The 19693-nt window shown below is 44.6% G+C and overlaps 1 long non-coding RNA gene across 4 annotated transcripts; it reads left to right on the forward strand.

The window, feature by feature from the left end:
* The first annotated feature begins 6328 nt into the window (after positions 1 to 6328).
* Positions 6329 to 15716, forward strand: LOC117005367. Of its 4 annotated transcripts, none has more exons than XR_004419815.1 (4): positions 6329 to 6510; positions 6764 to 6890; positions 6974 to 7076; positions 15262 to 15716. It is a non-coding gene; the product is annotated as an uncharacterized LOC117005367 (long non-coding RNA). The 4 variants fall into 4 exon arrangements; XR_004419813.1 differs by having other exon boundaries at positions 6504 to 6593; XR_004419814.1 differs by lacking the exon at positions 6329 to 6510 and adding an exon at positions 6526 to 6597.
* Positions 15717 to 19693: the final 3977 nt, after the last annotated feature.

Genomic DNA, 19693 nt, shown 5'->3' on the forward strand with positions numbered 1-19693 from the left:
TTGAAAAAACAGAGGAGGGAGCCTGGAGGGGCCCTGAGGCTGGCTGAGGTCACCCATGGGCTCCTGAGCTGTGACCCTGTCATGCCCCACAGAGCATCCTCACCCAGCCCTGATGCACCCAAAACACAGTGGCCAAGTCCAGCTGGAAGTTGATTCCTGCTGTTGAGATTTATATTTATTAATTTGTAGCCCACTTGCTTTCCTTTGGCACCATTTTTCTCTGCAAGTGAAAAATTTCCCCTGAATCACTGCGTGTTATTTCCACTTGTCAAGATAAAGGTTAATGAAATACCAGTAACTGCATCACAAATCCAGCTCCATATCTATCCAGGATTTTATATGGCAAGTTACACTGCACAGCCTGTTCTTAGAAAAGGCTGTGATTAAAAAAACTGAAACTGTCAGAGGTCAAGAAATTCATAGTTAGAGCAGCATGGCCTCTGCCCTTCACTCCTCACATCTTGCCAGCAGGACAAGGAATAAAAACCCTCCTGGAACTGGCACAAACAAGTGTGGGGTGAGATTTCCTGCAACACACAAGATTCTGCAGGACTGTAATATTTAAACAGCAGTTTTGTTTGCAAATGTTGCCTGCATCTGGATAAGGGTTACTTGGATATTTATATATTATGTAAATAATACATAAATATAATGGAATCATAGAGAATCTTGAGTTGGAAAAGACCACTGAGTCCTATAAATACATATAGAATTTAGGAGTGCAACATGATGCTATAATTGACACATATCTGTCTTCAAAGAGCTTTGCACCAGAGGCACAAGGAGAATTTGACACACTTGCTGCAAAGAGGTTTTAATTCTCCAAACCTGAAACCTCCAAGGACTGAAGGACGCTGTGCCCAGGGACTGAGAGCAATTTCACTGCTGCAAACACCCTCCAGGGTGACTGGCACAGCCTCACTCCCCAAGTTCATCACTGGGAATCACAGAAATGCCCTGTCCAGCAGCAGCTGGGGCACGTGAGGTTTCAGGAAGGAAGGGAGGAGCTGCTTTGTTTTCTTCCTAGGAAAGGCCAGCAGTGGGCTGAGTGTCGGGAACTGCATTTGGGGTGAGTCAGGAGATTGGCATGGGGTGGTTTGCATTAATATTGGCTTGAACACATGCCAGAGAGGATTTCCAAAATTCACAGCCAGTTATTTCTTGTCACAGAGTTAAGAGATCCTATAGCCTGTTCTTCCACTCTGAGGCATGCCATCAAAAGCCTGCGGAAATTATTCTGAGGAGGTTTGTTTGTTCTGTAAATATGTATTTAAAATCTTGAATACAGATGAGTAAGTTTGAAGAAAAAACCAAAAAACAAAACAAAAACTTCTAAAAGAGCAAACCCCCTCACAGAGAATCTTATCCCTCTTTGGAAGTGGATTATAAAGCATTGTTATGAAATCCCAGTGCAGATTTTATTATGGGCTAAATCAAAATGCTTTGGAGTTTTTGGAATTCAGATCTGAAGTTCAGTGTTTCAGCCCATATGCTCCATATAAAAAAGTAAGATAAATGAAAGGATGTACTTTTTCTTCCTTTTGATATGCAAAGATTCAGATGAAATGCTTACTTTCCAATTTGCTTTTTCAGTAGAAATTCACCAGAGATCCTATCAACATGAAATACCCTGTGAAGCCCAGGAGCTCCTGAAATGATTGATGACATCAAGAGCCAAAAGAACATGTACAAAGCGTCTGCAGAAAGAGATCCTTAATCACTCTGTGAAGCCTGTTGATTTGTTGCCAACTACTTAACTTAAAGCTTGTGTTGTCATATATCTAACTTTAAAGTTTAATGAACCAGTTGGAGAAAGGAAATCTCTGTTAAAAAATTCAGCCCTGTCCCTTCAGCTGCAGTGTGAGCAATAACACACTTCATTGAATACTCTCAGCAAGTCCCTCATTAAAACAGTAGCACCAGATGAGATTTAATTTTCCTAATATTTGTAGATTACTATACAAGAAGGAAAAGATTTGAGATTTTATGTATTCCTGAAGAATAGGTTAAAAAAACCCAAAAAACCAACAAAACAGTGAAAGCTGTTCCTCAGGTTATATGCCAGACCTCTTTAATTTACAAGTGTTTTGCTACTGAAATTGAATATCAATATTATTTTTCTTTTTTTAAAAAAATTGCCCACTAGATGGCTGTAATTGTTATGGCCATGCTTAATTTTTGGTATTGAATTCCCATCTTTAAAAAAATCTATTCTTCCTTTTTGTTATTCTTCAGCACATGCTCCCACTCTCCAAAGGCAGTGTTTGCAACTGTGGGATCCTCACCTTGGACATTTCAGCTGTTTATAGGAAATTTAGGTGTTCAAAATGGCCACTGCAATGGGCTTGTATAACATTTGAGGCACATAAACCCACCACCCTTTTGAAGGATAAAGTGGGAATTAATATTTCATTATTGAAAGAAATACATTGTTTTCTGCTATTGCAAGGAACGATCAAAGTCCTTTGGAAAGAGTTTCCAATAGTGTGGCATTTAATGTGAGCAGCTTGTGATTACTGTTGGAGCACAAAAACATTGTAAATCTGATGAAGGAGAGCCCAGAAGGCAGGATTGAGCATCTCCTGTGTCCTAGATTCAGCACAGGAGCTGATGTGAAAAAGAAGCAGGATCTGCTGGAAGGAAAGCTCAAACGATGTATCACAGGAAATACAATTTCCCTGCTGTTTGCACAGGCTCTAGTCCAGGAGCAGCAGTGCATCTGGGTAGTGGATTTGCAAAGTGTTTGCTGGCTGTGGTTCTCCTGCAGTTTTCCAGAAGATCCACCCAAAGGGAGCAGGCTCAGGTGCAGAAGGAGACTTTCCCCATTCACCAGTGAGCAGGGCACTGATGCTTCCTCTGAACAGCAATGCCTGAATATAAACATCTACACATCTTTGGCAGCTCTTGACTGCAAGATATGAAAAGGGAACTGCCTGTCTTCTGTTTTTAGCCAAACACAAGTTTTAAGCAGCATGCAGAGACATTTGCAGGAATTCTCCACCAACATGAGCCAGCACAGAATCACCCAGGCATCGCTGCAAACCCTGGGGCACAGCATGGCCCTGCCAGCAGCACATCAATCTGCCTTTAGTGGGAATTACTTCACTTCCATTGAGGAGCTGGCCCACCACTTCAGCACTGCACCAAAGGGGTTATCAGGGGCCATCAGGTTTCATAACTTAAGTTTAACTTCATTAAGTGTCTTTGGAAGAGTGTTTGTTCAGCTGGAGTGAGAGCAGCTCGATCAGGCAGTGCCTGAGGCTCGCCTAAAACACCCCCAGCACAGCACTGAGCTCTGTGGATCACCTGGAAGAGAAGAGAAGAGAGCACCTCTGGAAAAGGAAGTGCTGTGGTAAGATTTGATTCAGAGGAATTCAGGACTGCTGCATGCACTGGTTTAATACCAGTCAAGTAGATAATTTCACTTATTGCTCACTCTTCCAAAAATGCCATGCCAGGGTGCTTGTAGGGCCCAGATGCAGTCAGACCAAAGCATCCTCCTGCTCTACCTGGATTTTTCCCTCATTCAGTAGAACTGAGCACTGCCTTTCTGTGTAGGCACAAGTAGATTCATGCCAGCACGTGAGTCCCATGTGCTCTGGGTTTGTCAACCAGAGCTGGGCACAGTCCCTGCCCCTCCAGATCAGCTCCAGGCACTGCCCCCAGCTTGCCTTATCGTGGTGAATGTGGGGTTCTGGTTTGCCTTCTGTCTTTTCCTGGCACATGCAGATCCAGGCTACCTGGATATTTAAATCAAGCTCATTGTCATGCTAGCTGAACACCTTACAAAGGGATGTTAATCAAGAAAGAATAATGAGCCTTCAAATTCCCCTAAGTTGTAAGTAAGGACAAAGTGCTCAAGTAAAACATCTCTCATTCTAAATGGGTCCTTACTTCTAAGTCTTCTGCATCCACAAAACAGGGTAAACACTGAGAAAAATGGATGAGAAAAGTTAAGTACTCCTCAGGAAGATGGACATCTGTTTTACCCTCTCTTCCTATTCCATTCAAAGCAATTCCTGCCATCAACCTTGGGAAACAATCTGAATAAGTCCCTGGAACTCAAGACATTTCTTTGAGATCCTCTGATTCACTGACTTTTTTGTCTTTCTGCATCTACAGTGAATCTTGCTGAACAGGTTGAACCAAAATGATCTTGCAAACATTCTGCAAATAGATCAATGCCATATCCTGTATCAAACACCCTACCTGGAGCCCATTGAACAAATGGATGTCTTTGCTATGAAATTATAAACCAGAACTTCATGTGGCATCATACCCATATAGATTTGAAATAATTTAGCTTTCAGCAGAGTTTCCAGCATTGCAATAAGAGCGGTATAAATAGCCACAGTCTCTGAACATTGCAAAGGACAGGATTAAGGTCAGCAGCCACACTGCAGTGGTTGGCTTTGAAGACTGTCAGGAGCAGGCTACACAAGGTGCTGGGTACCTGGGGCTCCCATTCAGCTGTGCTGGGGTTGTGGATGCATTTCTTGATAATCACTCTGCAAGGATTTGATCAAGAAACAGATGTGTGGAAACCTGCAAGATACTTTTGAATAACAGAAGCTGTCTTGCAGAGAGGACAAGGCTGGTTCAGGACCACAGCACCTGCTCCTGCATGGAGCTGTTTGCTCCTTGCTCCATGCTGTCCCAGTGGAGCACAGCTTCCCACCAGCTCACCTCCCAAAGGAAATCCCACACCACAGGGGTTTGCTGGGTAAACAGTGACTCACCCTGAGATATCAGCACTGGAGAGAAATAGAGGAAGAGCTGCAATGGGTGCTCCTCACCTCATGTGACTCACCCAAGAAGATATTTGGGTATTGGGTATTTTTAAAGCTGACAGAGGGCAGGCTAAATTAGGCACAAAGAAGAAATTCTTCCCAGTGAGGCTGTGATGTCCTGGCACAGGCTGGCCAGGGAAGCTGTGGCTGCCCCATCCCTGGAAATGTTCCAAGGCAGGCTGGATGTGGCTCTGAGCAGCCTGGTCTGGTGGAAGGAGTCCCTGCCCATGGCAGGGGCTGGAACTGGTGAGTGTTGAGGTCCCTAAGCCCAAGCCATGCTATGAGCCTGTTTGGGAGAGTGACACACATGAGATGCTGAAATACATTAATGTACCCAGAGAGTCATCTGAATTGTGCTGGAGATACAGCTCAGGGTCAGAGCTGGGGAAACCAAGCTGAGAGAGCCCTGTTGGGTCAGGTGGCTGCTCGCTGTCTCAGCTGTGGGCTCACACCAGAACCAGAACCAGAACAGAGCCAGAACCAGAACCAGAACCAGAACCAGAACCAGAACCAGAACTAGAACCAGAACCAGAACCAGAACCAGAACAGAACCAGAACAGAACCAGAACCCCAACCCCCACGGCCTGGGGAGGCTCTGAACAACACCTGGAGTCAGGTGGGCCTGACTCTGTCACCTACATTAGTCTTATCTGGGAATTGCTCTGAAACAAAACATTTTGTGTGCCTGAACAGAAACACTGGGGAGCGCTCGGCAGCGAATTCTTTTGCATGCCGCCTTTTTATTTTGTATGATTTCCAGCAAAAACATTTCCTCTGACTGTTTTCCTTCTAGAAACAGCCTTCTTCCAGACAGGGCTACTGTGCCACTATTTAGCTGGGTAGACACAGGGCTATTTAAAACACAGAGCTGGAACATTAGCAAAACACTTGTCTCATTCCAAGAGAAGCAGGGAGGGGAAGGGTGCGCATCGAGTGCAACCTTGCTTGTCCCCGGGAGGTTTGTGCCTGCGTCATGCCCATTTGTGCTGAATTTAAGGCTTCTGGGGATGAAGTCAGTGGTAAAATCTGACAAGATTTTTTAGAAGCTGCTAGTTCAGAGCACAGCCTTGAGTATTTATGAGTTTTGGCTGCCGGCTCTCGCACACGTTGCGGTCAGCAGTTTAATTATTTGCCAGGCTCTGTACAACACCGTTCAAGCAGGAGCCATCAAATCCGATGTTTGGATAATGCGAGGGTAATTGGGTAATTTTTAATTTTTTTTTCCTTCCCCTCCCACCAGCTCCAACCCCCTATTCTGCTGGGAGATGCAGAGTCATAGCTGTGCTGCCTTGGCTTCCAGCCACCTCACTGCTCCTTTAAAACCCCATACCTCCCATTGAAGGAACTCAGTGTCCTGTTCACCAGGAGGACGTCAATGTTTCTATGGAAACCCTTCCCAAAGATTCTTGCTCCTCGCTGCCACTGCTGCGTATTGTATGACTGGCTTTGTACACTGCAATTCATTATCCAGGCTGTGACGAAAAGGGAGCAGCCTTCTGCCCAAGGGGAAAAAGCATTAAAGGAAAAAAAAAAAAGGACCCAAAACACTAACCCCCCTGCTCCAACACCTTAATATTAATAAAATAAGCCACTAAAACCAAAGGTGCTAAAGTCGCTTGGCATTTGAGCTATGAATGGAATCTGCTCGCCAGTGCTCCTTGCAGTGAAAAAAACCCTTTCCTGAATAATTAACTCAGCTGAAGAAGCTTATAAATTCTTTGTAAGGTCCTTTTTCCTTCCGAGTAGCGAGAAGAAAATTTTCCACCCCTCACAGTTGCAATCCTGATGATGAATGAGTGTCACGTAGGTAACAAATGTGCCTGAGCAGGAACCTGCGCATGAAGCGCGTGGAGAACAGGGGAGGCTCAAACCCAGGCTCAGATTTTGGATTTGAATTAATGCCTGCAAAGGGCGTGCAGAACTAATAGGCTGAAGGACAATTCACATTAATTTCTCATTTGCCTCAATAACAGGAAATATCTGGGACCAGTGAAGGATGTGGTGACAATATTTACGTACGTGTCCCTTACTAATGGTGTCCGAAGGTGACCACATTACTCACCCCTCTGCAGATGAGCTCCAGGTGTCACATACTGACAGGTAAAACAGTCTAGATTTATCAGAGTTTTGCTGTTATTTTGTATTCAGACATCACTGTTAACTTTGAAAATCTGAATTTCCAGGTGCTGCTCTGAAGGAGCCCGGAACCTGATTTTCTCGACTTCCACTGGATCACTGATGGCTCCTGGCACTTCAGGCAATCAGATTTCAGGTGTCCCAAAGCAGGTAACTCAAACCCAAGGTACTCAACTCGTGACACTTCCAGAAAGACAACTCCTTAACCCAACAGAACTTTGAGATCTGAAGAAAAACATTACACTCATCTACTATGCTGGGAACCAGCACCGAGTAGAAATCTGAGTAAAGATGAGAATGAGAGGAGACAAGTATTTTATTTTTAAACCTTATGAATTTCTGAGTAGTTCTGCTTTGTCGCTTTCCTAGAGAGGAAGGCAGGGTTGGGAAGATCAGAATTTCAAACTCTGCTCCCTCCCTGATGCCACACTAAAGAATTGTATTACCTTTAATTGATGTTTCTGAGTGCATCCTCACTGATCTACTCCAGCCGTGCTCTTTATGCAGGGAACATTCTATTCTCGGAGCATAATCCAGACCCACATGAACAATATAGATGTTTCCTGATAATTTAGAAAGAGGAGATGTAATTACTGCCTGTGCTGAATGCACAGCATCTCTCTGCTTGCCAGAGCACTGCAAACCCATGACCCCTTTTGGAATCCATACAGGGAGAAAAGTCCCAAATCCTTCAATGTGGTTCTCATTTTGCCATTTCCATCTTATTAAATATGCTGCTCCTTGTGCCTTTGATTTTAACTTCCTAAGGCTAGCTCATGCTGAAATTATTTAGAAGGCTCTCAGAGGCTCTTAGATGAAATTCAGGGATCATTCTTGCAGAAATGTGTTTATGGGATGCAGGATGGCAGCAACTTGGGCATCTGCTGCAGAAAAATGGGGAGGGGGACCCAGCAAGTTCTCCCTTGGGTAACTTGTTCTTTTAAGAAGTGCAACAAAGCAGGTTCCTGTTGATAAAGAGGAGGTTGGAACTCATCTGACCTGCTCCAAAACCAGTTGGCTTGGCTGTGCATAGTCCAATTGCTGTGATTTAAAATGAGTAGTTGGAGTGCTTTTGTCTTCTAAATCATCCCACAAGCACCGTGCTTCACTGTCTTCTCCCTAATGGAAGGATATCCAGGGTGAGACATTACAATTCAGATTTTCATCTCTAGGGTCAGATCTGTCTCAGTTCAGTAAAGCTGGGAAGCACTGCCATGCAGTGAGGTTTGGTGTGAAATAATCACAGGTCCCTCCACGGCACACTCAATCGAGACCAACAGCACAGAAAAATCACCACAGTAATTGCTCTCTGTATCAGCTGCCTCAGGAAAAAATAAATTAAAAAATTAATAAATAAAAACCAGTGACTGAATTGGCCCTAGAGACTGAGTCACTCCTTTGATTTAGAGAGTGGTCCCTTCTGAACACTTTCCCACATTGCAAAGGCACCAGATAATGGAACAGTTCAGTCCCACTGACAGCGCTGGCTAAAGCAGCCCTGGAGATAGGGAAGGTGGGGTGGGTCACTGCTGGGCAGGGCTGCACTGAGAACCACACTGAGGGTTTTTCAGATTGCTCCAGAGAGACCAGACTTACCTTGCCAGCCTGATGCAATGGTTCAGAGAGAGATGTTTTGTATTTTGGATTCATGCAAATCCAAAATTGGGTGTCAGCTTCTCCCTGTGTCCTGCAGCAGCTTCTCTGTCACCATCCATGGTTAGGGGTCAGGTACAGGTTGGTTCTGGAACCCTGTGCCAGAGGAGAGGGCCCAACTCTCCAGCCTGCTTCTTTCCTGGGATCTGACACAGCCTGAATTTAATTTGCCCTGTGATCCTAGCTGAAGTCCTGCTACACATAAAAATCATTTACTGCTTTAAACTCTTTAAGCATGGCCCTCAGTAGGTCTTAAGAACAAGAAATACTCATTATAATTGTTTATCATTTTCTGAATTGGACATGAGGGGAGCAGGAGTTGAGTTCAGCAACCATTGGGATTAAGAGAGAACCAGGAGACCACATTTAAGGAAAAGAACAGCAACCAAACACATGGTGAGTGAGCAGAAAACACCATCAAAGAGGGACCAGTAGATAAAAATGAGGCTAAATATCACTGGTATTTAGCATTAATCTTTTTGTCTTTGCCTTTGTCTTGCTATGCATCCTCCCAAATCTCATGTCTGGTGGGGCTGGACAACCCAGAGGGTTTGGTTTAAAACCAGTTCAGGTTAATTCTGCTGAATGAACATGGCTGAGACTAAAACATATAGCTCATGACATAATGTCACTCTGTTTATGATAAGAAACCAAACTGAAGTTCAATTTGTTCCAAAAAGCATCATTTCTAAGGCAGGAGAGCAGCCAAATCAATGACTGAGAGGAACTAGAGGTGAAAATTAAAAAAGAGATATAAACACACTTACTTTAAAACATTTTAATTTCAAGTCAGAGGAAAACCATTCAATGTGTGTCCTGGGGTTTCTTTAAACAGGGAAAGAAGATTAAAATACTAATCTCTGCCGATTTCCCTGTGCAGCAGCAAAAATGAATGTGGCTCAAAAGACTGACCTATGAGCAAAGATTAAGAGCAGCTAAATTTGTATAGCTTGGCTAAGCAGCAACCACAAGGGACACACTGGAGAGTGCAAAACCAAGAAAATGGAGTATTATTTAGAAAGACAACAGAGTCAGGGGATGAAAACTAAAGAAAGATCAGGCAGGATAGTAAAGTCTCTAAGACTCTGGTCTGTATTTTAAGGAATGAAATCCACAGTGTTCCAAGCATACAAGGATGAACTAGACACTGGTGTGAGGATCCTTGGATCAACCAGTGACTTTAAGCATTTCTATTCCTGAGTTTCCAAAGAAAATCATCTCTAGAAAAGGGACAGCTTAGCTCAGGCTATAAATCATTTCTTCTGAAGTTCAGCACCCAGTAGCCACAAATCAGTTCTTAAAATCTGGAGTGAAAAATAAACCACAAGGAACAATCCTGTGCTCCAAGGGAATGGACAAGCTAATCTAATACATCTTTGTCATCTGTGGTTTCCATGACAGTTGCATAATCAGACATTTATGTAAGTAGAGGTTTCCTCCTTAAATAGCAGCTATGATCTCATCTGCACCTACAGTATAACCCATTTGAAATGAAATTATGTGCCAGTCGTGTGTACAACTAATTTTTTAATGCTTCTCTCTTATTTTTATTTTTATTTATTGTGGCTCACACATGATTTCTTGTTGTGGTCTTCTTGTGGTCCAGAAATAATCACAGTGCCCAGGTCTGATTAATGGCTGGGCTCACACTTGCTCAGCAATTCAGTGTGAGAAGTGATGGTGTGCATCTACAAACCCCAGGGCAGCTCCTGGAAACACTGAGGGGTTTGGATTGGAAGGGACCTGGAAGACCATCAGCTTCCAAACCCCTGCCATGGGCAGGGACAGGGATTTGTCTTGGCCAGTTTGGGATTTCTTAGGGTCAGAGGGGAAGCTCTACTCCTGCAGACACTGCCTGGAGACTCCTCTGAGCTCATGCACAGCACCATAAAGCAATGCCAAAAATACAGATCTCTTCCTATATGCCATATTAATTGAAATTAAGAAAAACAGACCCAGTCCATGAAATCTCACACCTACTCCCCTCCAAGTTCAGTGTAACAAGAGTGAAGGCAAGCAAAAGTAACTGCAGCTAAATCTGCATGCAGAAATTCTCAAAAAAAAAAAAAAAATCAAAAATCAACTACCTGGAAGGAGTGACTTTTATCTTCAGGCTGCAGACATGAGCAGTCTAGGGAGCTGACCTCACTAGGCAAATAATTCTTAATATGGATGTTCAGGAAAATCAGACACTCTTCAAAATCTGTCCAAAAGCCGTGTCCAGTGAGTTGATCCTGAAATATAAGTGGTTCTATTTAGACCATCCTCTTAGTGCTTTTTTGCATCACTCTGCAGCAACCACTGTGTGCAAAAATATACCCCAAATAGAGAAAAACAGGCAAGAACAGAAATCTAGTCAAATCTGCCAGCCTTTGCAGCCTCAAATTTGCAGGACTCTTTCCAGTCTTTGGATGCTGTATCTCCTTCTCTCAAAGACCCCACTATTAGAACAACAAGCATATTATGCACTATTGTTCCCAACATCAAACAATCAGCAAAAATATCTCCTCTTGCTCTTCAGCCTGATCTCTCTTCTCCCACTGAAGCTGATTTAGTGACAAAGATAGAAATAGAGTGGATTGGGGTTTGCAAGTGATTGTCAATTGGATTTTGTGAGCCCAGCAGTATCTCAGAGCAGGCTTCAATTTTCCCTGAACCCCCTGCAGCTCCTATTAGCCTCGATAACTGCTTCTAATTTTGGCCAGGACATTTGCCCAGATTTTTGGAGGGAGGGGGGGCAGGGAGGTGCAGAGAGACTCCCACCTCCATGGAGCAAACGTGGGCTGGGTAATGACTTAATTACAGGGAGAATTCCTGCCCTGTCCAGCCAGGCTCTGACGCACGTTACGTAACTGGATTGTTAATGCTTTTTATATGTTGGCAGAACTGAAATTAAAAGAGGAAATTATTCTCCTGATGCTCAACTCTAATCCCCATCTGTCTGTGTTTTTACTTTTCTGCACTTGCAAAGCTCTCTGATCAAAAGGTCTTGAATAGATTCCAGATATCCAATTTAGTTTGCTTATGCAACCCAAAATATTATGGCAGTCTTTCCTGGGGGCGATTAAGCATATATTTTCAGATCCTCCAATTCTCTCTGTTCCAAAAGTGCTAAAAATGGCATAAAGCTTTAGCTCATTCCATACCATTAGCACCACAAACAACTTTTTTTTTCTTCTTTTTTTTTTTTTTAAAGACTTTTAAAGAAGATAGGAATAGTCAAGAGCTTTGCAGGGAAGGAATATATTCTGAAATATGAAAAAAAAAGGGAGGACTTGTTCAATCTCCCCTATGCCTTGAGGGAAGGAAGCAGAGTCTGTACTGACAGAGCTTTGCAAGGCATACAGAGGGGGACCAGACAAGCAAGAGGGGAGCCACATCAAGAGCTCTTTGGATCCAGATTTTTGCTTTGTCCCATCCAAAGGATGAGCTTCGGCTGGACAGCTGGGAATTGATCTGATCTTTCCTTCAGTGCTTGGATCATCCCCATCTGAAAACTGACACCAGTTTTTTTATCCATTTATCTTCTTCCCAGTCCTTCCCCTGGTGCTGGAACTACGTGTTCAACCTTTAGTTTTATGAGTGGGAAAGAGGAGGCTCCTTATGTTGGAAAATGAAACTTTTATCCAAATCACCAGCAAATGAACCCAAAGTGCTGCTGTAACAGTTGTGTTTCATCATCCCTTTGGTTCCTGAGTGCAGGAAGGGAGGCAGCACCCCCAGTGCTCACCTGTCACACTGGAGAGAGCAGTGGGAGAGCACCTGGGACTGGTGCTGGGCTCACTGTTCTTAAAGATATTTTTTATTTTGAACACAGAATGAAAGTCTTTATTTACCCACAGCTGATGTGTGCCTGCTCACATGGAGCAGGCAGCAGCACTCAGGATGGGGCCTCCCCTTCTGGCCACTGCTCCTGTGTTTGTGGCATCACAGTGAACCACTGGGGCAAAAATCTGAATGGCACTTCTTCCAAATTTGGATTAGGAAAGCTGTGATTTAAGGCAGCTGCTGAATCCCAGAAATACTGTGTTCTGGCTCAGCCAAGGAGCCTTTCTGCTTTCCAGGATAATTTGATTTGAGAATCACAGGGCTGTCAATCTCCCAGGTTTCAGAGGAACTCAGCACACGAACCAAACAGGTGATCCTGGGGAAGCCCTGCTGATCCCAACCTGCTAAACTCAGCCTCAGACCAGCCCTGCTGACTATTTTGACAAAGTGCCAAACCCAACCCTGAACATCTCCAGCCTGAGCTTTCCCTTCAGTGAGGTCCAGTCTTAAATACAACAACACACTTGAAGGCTCAGAGCAGGAGGGAGCTGGAGAACTCCCACCACAGCCAGCACATCCAGGAAAGGCAGCAGCCCTGGGATGTACAGCAAAGTGACTTCTGTCAAATCACACCAGCCATTTATTATCTGTATTTCAGCAACACCCACAGGCTTCAGGCAGGGACCTGCACTGTGCCTGTACAACAACATCCAAATATAGAGCAAGACAGCAGCACAGCACAAAGCTTCACTCCCTCCAGAGCATCACCCCCTCCCCTGCCCTAACTAAAGTCCCTCCAGCCCCAAACTGGGGAGGAGCTGCTCCTGCTTTGACCAGAAATAGCACAGTATAAGGTGTTTAGTTTTTTTCAGTGTTTTTAGCAGTGTGACAGATCCACCAGTGCTAGAAAAGCAGGAGGGTAATCATCTGCCAGAACTGCTCAGGTTCCAGGTTTGAGGAATATTTAAGCAAATGCTCCAACTCCCTTGTCTCTGGGTTAAAGCAAAGCACGTGTTTAAACACTTAGCTCAGCAGAGGTGGACTTAAGGACATACCTTGCTGTAGGCATGTGCTTAACTACTTTGTAAAATTAAACTGAAGATAATCAAGTGCTTTTGCTGAATCAGGCCCAAGTTCTCTGCAAACCCCCATCCTCTTAAGCAAGGCAGCTTTCAGCAACATTTAATTTGAGAACACACTCAGAAAATACCATTAAAAAATGTTAAAGAGCCAGGAGCCTTTAGAGAGTGGAAATAAATAAAAAGATATCTAAGGAAATCATTAAACTGCACAAACCAGGACTGGGCTTTAAAAAAAGAAACTTTGCCTTGTGCCAGTTCAGCATTTGCACATAGATGAGAGGTGCTGCAGCTGCAGGGACCTGAATTCTGGATTTTGCCCCCAGCTCATGCCACCAGTGGTGGCAGATTCAGCCTCACACATTCGCCCTTCAGCCCAGCCCCAAGGGGGTTATTTTGGAGAGAAAACCTGCTGACAGCAGACAGGCTGTGTGTGTGTCCCTGGGTGCTGAGGGTTCCATCCATCCCTGACCACACACTGCTGCTCTCAGCCACCAGCACCCCATGTACAAATAACCCCACGTCCCCTTTCTCCCTGACCTTCATGGCTCAGCCCTGCCAAACCAGTTCTGTGCAAATCCAGCCTTATCACAGTCACACCTCTGTCCCAGACTGGCATCCCTGGGGGTTTGGGCTTCCATCCCAGCTGACCACAGCTCAGCTGGGTTTGGCCTCAGTGCCTTGGGGTGGTGTGCCAGGAGGCTTTTCATGGAAAAAGGAGGGGGTTCATGGGAAAGGTTTGATAAAGGGGTTTGCACATTCTCAGATGTCTTAATACAAACCAGCAAAGTTTGGGTAGAAGTGGAATGGTAGGTAGAAATTTAGGTAGGAATTAAATGTAGCTGTGGGGGGGCTGAATGGGGTTGTGCTCTGCAATGTCAAATTCGTTTTAAATAGCAACGCTGCCTGTGCTATTTGGGATCTCAGAGGGAATCCCAGCTCATCCCAAAAATATTTCCACCATTGGCTCTTCCTGACCACCCTGTGACCCCACGAGATCTGCTAGTCCAGAGGGGTTTGTGCTGGTGCCAAAGCAGCGAGCTCAGCTCAGCAATGCCTGCCCAGAGATCAAGTGTCAGGCAGAAATATTTAGGAAAATATTGTCCCTTTTTTCCCCTTCCCTGGTAGATAATGAAAGATCTACTAAATTGGAAGCTGTGACCATGCTTGCTGGATCAACTGTTCTGGTTTAAAAACAGCACCATAATATTAATAATATTACAAAAAGCAGACAAAATAATTTAATCCAAACCACTATTCAGTGTAACCCTCACTTTAGAGATTTTGCATCATTATTAAAAAGTGCAAAATAGTGATATCCCAGGTTGAACTGTGACTGCTGGAAATAGTGTTCAGCTGCATTTCAGGTAATTTTAAAATGTTTCCAAAAGTCAATATATAGGATCCTGAAACAAGTTCTGAAACTTCCAATCAAAAAAATTCCTTTGTTTTCCCTGTTGTCCTTGGTACCAGCACTGTCCCAAAACCACAGTGAGGACAAACTCAGCTGTCAATGCACCATGGCCACCTCTGGATTTCCCAGGAGGGGCAACATCATCCCATTCCCCAGGGACCCGCCTTGGGAATTCTCCTCTGAGAATTTGAGAATTCTCTGTTTGAAATGGAGCCCTGAAGTGGTGCAGCCCCTTGGGTAAGTGTGTGAAGCACTTTATTCCTCTCAAGAGTGAGCAAAGCTGCAGCTGCTGTGGGGACTTCTCATGGATTTCAGCTCTGGATCAGCCTGAGGATCTGGTTGGATGGAGCAGTTATTTCTGTTATGAACAGTAAAAGCAGTCATTTCAGTTATTAACAGTAAAATCTGTTATTTCCCATAGGAAAAGCACTGATCCCTCTAGAAGAAGCTGATCTGCTTCATGCACACCTTTGCTATCTCCAGAAACCATCAGAGCTGGACAAGACAGATTTGTCACTGGTTACAATGCAGACCCTCCCATGCAGATAAAACAAATTCCACACTTCCCTTCCCTGCTGCAAAATAAATCTGTTGCTGCAAGACTCTGCACTTTCTCCCCATGCCCACTGCCATTTGCACACCAGGCTTAGCAGGAATAGCTCATGGGGAAGAACAACTCCCTTCCTTTCTTCTGGAATTAATTTCCAACAAACTGGCATTTTCAATTTTTTGATAGCAAAGCCTAAAAGGAATATGTCTTCAGTGTGGCCTCAGTGCAATCCAATGGCATTGTAAATCTATCAAAACCACCTAGACTGTCACTTGTAATTTTCTGTGTTCACAGGAAAATAAAATTATATGGTAAGATAAACTGAACCATACTCTTTGAACTTTCCCTTTGTTTGAGTTAAACACTTTGGAAGCCACCAAGTTAATCACACTGCAAAACCCATCAGGTCTGCAAGTTTAGATTACTTTTATTTTTAATGAGCAAGTGTTCATTGTGATAACTTGAATTATACTTTCTGACTGGTGGGAGAATACACCATTGTGTCACGTCCCCCCAAACTAAACACACTATTCAGGGAACACAATTAAAATTTAAAAACAAATAATTATTCTTCTTTGCTTCTATACTGGAGAACTTCACTTGGGTGTTATAAATCCTTCTGAAATGTTCTTTTTAATGATGTCACTCCTATTCATGTTCCTTTTACAGCATTTTCTGAACTGTTTTCAGTGTTTGCATCTGATTGCTTGACTTGAAAAATGTATTTCCCCCCTTCTAGAGTAACACTAGATCTAAAACCGTTCCTGTTCTGATGTTATGAAGTAGGTGCTCTTGAGATTGCAGCTTGTGATGCAATTAATCACCTTGTTTCATTTCCAAGGATAATTGCTATTTCTGCTGCAGTAAATCACTCATTCCATTGACTGGCACATCTTGGTGGAGTTGCAGTTTCTGCTCTCCAGTCCTGCACAATCCAAGGCCCAGCATCACAACCCAGCCTCACATCCCCTGAGCTGTGCAGAGGAGACCAGAACAGCGAGTCCAAACTCTTCCAGTCCCTCTGCCTCTGCTTTTACCCTTCAGGCAATTTCCTACAGAACCTTCTCCTCCATCAAAGCCTCAGGAACAATGCAAGGTACACATAACCTGATAATTGGCAACAATTGGAGATTGAATGGGGCTGTGGGAAAGAGCCAAACATCTTCTGTAGAGCTCCCTGCACAGCAGCACCTTTGTTCAGCTTCGAATCTCTCAGATTCCCAGCAAAATTTATTTTGATGGGGTTTTTTTTCCTGTTGTAACAAAAAGCCACGCCAGCTTCAGGAGAAGCCAGCCCACTCTGATTGGAGGAGAAACAAAAAAAAAAAAAAAAAAAAAAGAAAACAACAAAAGCAAGTGCAGATTGCAAAACATGGCAAGTTCTCCAGGATGGAACGAGCCCAGATGGATTCTCCCGTTCCCTTTGCCAGAAGCAGAAGTGACTCAGAGCTTATGTGTTTCATGGTGGAGGCTCAGCACCCTGCAACAAGCCAGGGACAAGAGAGTGAAGGCAGGTTCAAAAATCAGACACTTAAAATTTCAGGGGGCCAAAGAACAGACCCCAAACATCCAAGCTGAAGGACGTGGCTATTGCTCATTGCTCAATGGGAACGTCTGTGTGTTTTTCCCAGAAATTCATCTCCTTGTTTCCTTAGTAACCCCTCTTGGTAGAAGCAAATGCACCTGAGCACAGCTCAGCAGTGGGAAGGTTCCCCATCCCCTGAGCATCCCTTCCCACCCCCACAGTGTCTGCAGAGCACCCAGGCTGGCTCCAGAGCCAGGAGGAGCTGCACTCGGAGAACCAGAGCACTGCCAACCGAAAACTCTCAGCAAAGAACAAAAATAAACCCTCACCAGGCACTTCTTGCAAATGTTGCTCCCAAGAGATGGGAGGGGGGGGAAAAAATTGTACTCCAAGATGTACACGAAGGAGCTGCCTACGCCTGCGTGGGAAGGGTTTAATGGGGAGCCGAGAAAGAGCCTGTGCGTGGGAGGAGAAAAGAGCAGATGTTAGCAGTGCCTTTTTGTTTTCCTGGATGGCATGGCAGGCAGGGAGGATGGAAAGAAAAGCTCTCCTTCTGCAGAAATAGAAGCTGAAGATGGGATTTTTGCAGTTGTCCAGGCTGGGCTCAGAGGAGGATTGGGAGCTCGCTGCCAGCGCCGTGCACTGACCAGGCTGGAGCACCGTGAAAAGGAAAAGCCTTGTTGTGAGACACCAGGCTTGGAAATGACTGCCCTGGGCTTGTGAAGGCTGGAACAGGTCCCCTTCATCCTCCCCCAGGGACTCAGAGGCTGCCAGGGGCATCTCCCATCAGGAGCCCACTGACAGGTTGCTGAAGGTACCAACAATTCCAAACTACAAAAACCTCAGTGACTTCCCAAAGAATCATCTTGCTCCCCAAAATAGCCCTGTGGCATGCAAGCACATGTAATGTGATGTGTAACACTCCAGGCAAGGCAGGGATGGGTAATTCACCACAGCAGACATGCACCTTCCCTTCCTGGGCCATGTTATTGCTTTTAACATCTTGAACCTTTATGCCAGGCTGTTTGATAATCTCCAATGTGAATTCCAGGTGAATAACAATGCCTGGTGAGCTACTGGGCACACACAAACCCTGCTCCTCATGTGAGCAGAGAGGCTCTTCTCAGAGGAAAGGACTTGCAGGTAAGATATGAAATGCAAAATTAAGCCAGAAGAGGAGCAAAGTGTCTGTGGGTGCACAGGACAGGAGGGGAGCAAATGTCTCTACTTAACACAAATACCCTCTGTTACTTGGTTTGCACTGTCACAGCTTTTAGAAGCCCTGAAGTTAACCTGTGGCACTGAACTGCACAGAAAATGCCTTCCTGAAAGGTTTTTGACTCAGGTATTTCACAGAATTTGTTTTTCTGTAACTCAGAGAAGTGCCTGGGCTCTGCAGTGTCCAGCTGACTGCCCTGCGTGTTTTTGATGCAGTTTTGTTCCCTGCACAGGCTGCTCCCCCATCTCCCCAGATCTCCCCATCTGAGCAGGGCACAGAGACAGGGGCCCTTTAAACCCTGCATGAACGAGGCTCTCATAAATTCCGTATTTGAGAAACTCTGGCTGTGTCCTTTGGTCATAAAAAGCAATTAAAGCTGCATATAACATACAGTGCCCTGTAATCCTGCTGCACAGCCTTGCATAAATCAGCCTCTCATGAATATTGCACTGTACCTGCAACTGCCTGACCTGTGAGTTTGAGAAGGATAAATCAAAGGGAAACAAAGCAACACTCACAGAAAGGTTCACAAACAGCACCTGCTTTCTGGGAGCCTTAAAGGTCACCAAGAGCAATCTGAGAAGTGCACAGATTTCAGGGACCCGACCAAAGCTGCACAAGAGGACAGAGTGGATATTTTCCCTCCTCTCTTGCCGTGGTGAAGCAAGCCTTGGAAGCACAGCAAACCCCTGGCAGGAGGTTTGTGGTCACAGAGAGGGACAAGCTGTGGAACACCCAGAGTGTGCAGAGGAGCAGGGAAGAAAAGCTATTTTATAAACCATGGAGGGGGAGGAGGACCTGAGGTTCAACAGTGCTTTTCTACCAGAAATAACTCGCAAAAATTTAGGATTGCAAATTCTGTCTTGGTTAAATATAATGAAGCACTCCATGTTTGGGGTTTTTTTTCATTCAAAAACTTAAAACAAGGAAAAGTCTATCCTGTCCTGCTCAAAAAACAGAGAGCAGCAACAGCTTTTATTAACAACTTCCTCAGAGACCTAGAAAACACATCACAGTGCTCAGGGGGAGGATTTTTTTGCTGAAATCTTCAATAATGAGCAAGAAAAAAATTCAGCCAAGACATCTCCCTGTGTCCCCTCCACCTTTTCCCTGCCTATTTGCAGCCCAGCAGGTCACACCTCACAGAACTTGTGCACAGGAGCAGCACAGTGTCAGGAAAGGGACAGGGAAAAACAGTGTGAGTTCACTTTCTCTGAATGTATTCTGGGACCATGCACCAAGATTGTCCCTCCCTGGCCATTACCTTGCCTGGAAACCTCTGCCAAGTTAAGCACTCTGCCTCAGTTTCCCCACTTGGGAATAGCAAAGTTTTGTATTTCCAACTCCATGGTGTGCCCCAAGCACTTTATGAGAAGCCCCTTGAGCTTTGTCCTGTAGAATTTCACACAGATTTGCTGTCTGCCACCTTCCCTCCCAACTGTGGATTTTTTCTTTCTCAGCAGCACCCCCCTTTAGCTCCTCAGTGCTGCTCATGTCAGCCAGAAACACAACACACCTTGTGCTCCCTGTTCCTGTGTTTCAAATTCCTACATCTTGAG

This window comes from Catharus ustulatus, chromosome 20 (assembly GCF_009819885.2).
Source record: "Catharus ustulatus isolate bCatUst1 chromosome 20, bCatUst1.pri.v2, whole genome shotgun sequence".
NCBI classification, from domain to species: Eukaryota; Metazoa; Chordata; class Aves; order Passeriformes; family Turdidae; genus Catharus; species Catharus ustulatus.